Below are 3,595 nucleotides of genomic sequence, written 5' to 3'. Positions count from 1 at the left end.
CACTAACACAATTTGGATAGTGAGTTTTAACTTCTGCCGTGGCTTTCTTAGAGGTGATTGATTATTTTCCCCTGTTGGTTCCCCAAAATTGGTTTATTTCTTTCTCGAAATCTCCGCACGCGGAACGGCGCACACCGCGCCAGGCGGGACCCAGGTGTCGGTGACGCCAACGGTGGATGGGTGCAGAGCCAACGTGCTCTCCAAGGGCAGCAAGTTACGGGAGCTCACGCAGGCGGGTCACGCACCGTGGACCCAGAGAGAACCCGTGGGCCCACGTGTCAGTGGCGTGGCTCCCTCTAACATAAAAGAAAATCACAGGTAGACAAACCCACCTAATTCAGTTAAAAGAAAAAGAAAAAAACCTTGCATCATCACCTGCCACTTTGTTTGGACTATTTAATTACAGACTTAGCAGCACTGCAACTAAAACAAGAAACCCTGATAAACAAAAACTGCTTCAAAACTTAACTAAAACAGGACACAGAAGATAGACCGCCTAACCTAAGAAACTGGAGAAAAGGTCAAAGTAATGGGAATAAGAAGATCTACCTCCCCAAGAAAAAGAAGAAAAATACAAAAAGGAGACGAATTATATCCTTCAATACAGACAAGAGTGTGCCATTTTTTAAGGTGGTCATCAATCACAGGGGAATTCGAAGATTCATTGAATGGGGGTGAGGGGGGGCAAATGTTCTGCAATAACACAATTTGGATACTGTGTGCTAACTTCTGCCGCAGCTTTCTTAGAGGTGATTGATTAATACGCTCTGTTGGTTCCCCAAAATCGGTTTCTTTCCTTCTCGAAATCAGCCGGTTCATCCTAAACGGAATCGAATCACAAGGCGCAGACTCAACTCAAGAAATCACAAGCAGATAAACCTAACGAGCAGGGAGCGGCATTGTGCCATCACAGAGTTCACCCCTAGCTAACTTCACCCCAGTTCGTAGTACAAAAGCTGCAGGCAAACCGATACTACCGACCAACACAGGTAGAGAAAGAGAAGACAAAACCTTGAGCTCCAGGCATTTATGGCCTCCCCAACAACTCAAGCAACACCAGAGGTACTCTTTCTCAAGATCCAGAGAACTTGTGAGTTCGGAAATTCAACGCTCTTTTCAGCTCTTGCTTTTGGTGGACTCCTCTCGGGGCTACACCTTTCTAGCGCAAGAAGAGGATTTCCTCCCCCAAATTCCCGGCGCCGCCGCATTGGGGCGACCGGGGCCGTCTCCACGGCGGAAACTCCCCCCTGTTTGTCCCCCCGCATCAAGAACACGGACACAAATCCCCTCGAAGCAGTCGTGCGGATTGAAGCCGAGCCATGAATCGAACCAATCTACTACCAGCGCAGATATCACCAATCGAGTGCGGAGAAATCCTCACCTCGAGAGCTCGCGGGCGGTCGTAGTCGGTCGCTGTTCTTCCTCCTCCTCCGTGGTGCTGCCGCTCGTCCTCCTCGTTGGTCTCGTGCTCCGGATATTATTCTTTCTGGCGTTGTTTTCCCCTTTTTATTCTACACTAGTTCTTATTTCTTCTCCTCCGCTTCTGGTGGCTGCGTGTGTGCGGGCGGCGGCGTCGCCGGCGGGCGACCGAGGGCGGCCGGGTTAAATAGATTCGCGGGGCAGCGACCGGCGCCAGCCAGTGGCCCGTCCCGCGGTGACCCACATCGACGGGTCGCGCGGGCCCATCCGCGTCCTCCCAGCCCTCCGATCGAGATTCAATGGTCGAGCTCCCACGTGGTCGCCCGCGATTGGCCGGGTGGTGGAAACGCATGACCGGGAGGGAAGGTCGGCTCACGCTATGTGCACGCGGCACGGCGCACATCATGGGCCGCGCGAGCCGGGTGGGGTCTGAGTGTCAGTGACTGTGATGATGAGTGGGTGTGAATGGATCATGTCCTTCATAGAAAAGCTATGAGAGTTCCTGCACGCGGGTCTCGCGTCGTGGACCCAAACAGAACCTGTGGGCTCACCTATCAGTGGTGTGACCCGCTTTACGGCTGGCCGAGCTAGTGTGTTCCAGTCGATAGGAAGGCTACGTGCACGTTACATGTATAACTGACTTGGGGCCTGGAAGCTTCTCGGCCCTATGTGTTAGCGTGAGCCTTGTTTTTGTGTGGGTGAGATGAGACGGGTGCGTGTAGCTTTCTACCATTTTCCTTCTCGGGACAACTGCACATCATTTGCCAAGGAGCACATCTACTTGACGCACGCGGCTCGTCTCACCTGTTTTAGAGGCTTTGCTTTGTGAGGGGGGGGGGGTTGAGGTCAGCAGGGAGGACAAGCATGTTCTTCGAGTTTTACTAGTACAATTATTATTATTATTATTATTGTTATTATTTGGTGCTTAATCTAATCATTATCGTGTGCTAGGCTAGGCTTGGCCGTCCGTCGTAGTATTAGTTTTGGCTGATTATTGTGGTTTTACATGTTTAGGGAGGAGACATAATCATAGGATTAGTAGGTGTTTTGATACCAACAATAATGAATAACAAACAAAACAACACATTGGCATGGTCTTATCAAACCAAACACAATGCCTTAGCTTTTCTATAAGAAAAGGCAGTGCCTTTGTTATAATAAAAATGTCTTGGGTGATTGATGAGCATCAAACATGTTTATCGGTTGTGTGGAATAGAACTATTTCACCGACAACTTTACAGAAATGCCTACGAATTTACGCATGATTAGTCAAGAAACGCATGGACTTTGAGAGAGGGTTATATTGTTGGCCCTCGTTGAGTCCTCCTTGTGGTGGAATGCTTTGTCACCAACGCATGAGTCTGTGAGGTCGTCTTGGCCATGGCCGGCACATTCCCATTCACTTCACTGCTTGTCATCGTCACTTAAATCATCTTCGAAACGCCACCACACCATCCTAACCCTAACCCTAGATGTCACGAGTATTGCATTTGTCTTGTGACGGAGCGGCTCAGGCTGATCAAGATGGGTTGTTCATTTGGCTTGAGTGGCTAGACACTACTGGTGTGCCTTTCCTTTTATAATCCATCTCACTGCGAGCTAAGTTGTGTACTTTATGAATGTGCTCCCAGTGAATTTATCGTCAGTCTCATGGGTGGGCCTTTCTAGTCAGTTTGGAGACAGTTTGCTCAAAAGAAGGACCGCACCGTGTGAACAAGTTGGCTAAATTTTGTTGCGTTGGCGAGAATATTTCTTAAATTCTGTACTACCAATGATTAAATGGCACCGTGGGGTGGTCAGGATAAGTATATCACATGGTGGCCTGGGTTCGTACCCATTAAGGCTCTAGGGTGAGGAACTCCATCTATGGGCGGTGCTGCGACCCGCGATATGTGGACGGCTCGCTTTACTAGAGCGGATGAGATGCCTTAAATATTTGTCGGTTGTGTCTCCACATGAAGATTGTATTTATTTATTTTGCATACGTTTTGGTGCTTTGTCTGTGGTAGAGGGCTACTTCAACACTTTGCTAGTTTCAAAACCAACGCTGCTATACACATGACAAAGGTGCAGCCAACGCTTGCACGATTCTTACGTGGAAGCACCAACAGTGAGTGTGCATATAGGAGAACGGTTGGGGCGTTCGCAGATCATGTGCAAACTGTCGTCCGTGAAG

At 49.2% G+C, this 3,595-nt stretch overlaps 1 protein-coding gene across 1 annotated transcript in view; it reads right to left on the bottom strand.

The window, feature by feature from the left end:
• Positions 1-1,639, bottom strand: part of LOC123163775 (probable transcriptional regulator SLK3) — an 8,462-nt gene extending 6,823 nt beyond the window's left edge. Inside the window, exon 1 of the mRNA XM_044581158.1 lies at positions 1,382-1,639. The gene's annotated coding sequence lies outside the window, so the exon portion shown is untranslated. The remainder of the gene's footprint in view (positions 1-1,381) is intronic.
• Positions 1,640-3,595: the final 1,956 nt, after the last annotated feature.

The sequence above is a fragment of the Triticum aestivum genome, chromosome 7D, assembly GCF_018294505.1.
Source record: "Triticum aestivum cultivar Chinese Spring chromosome 7D, IWGSC CS RefSeq v2.1, whole genome shotgun sequence".
NCBI classification, from domain to species: domain Eukaryota; kingdom Viridiplantae; phylum Streptophyta; class Magnoliopsida; order Poales; family Poaceae; genus Triticum; species Triticum aestivum.
Note: the sequence above shows the minus strand (reverse complement) of the source record. Positions and strands in the feature narration are given on the sequence as shown.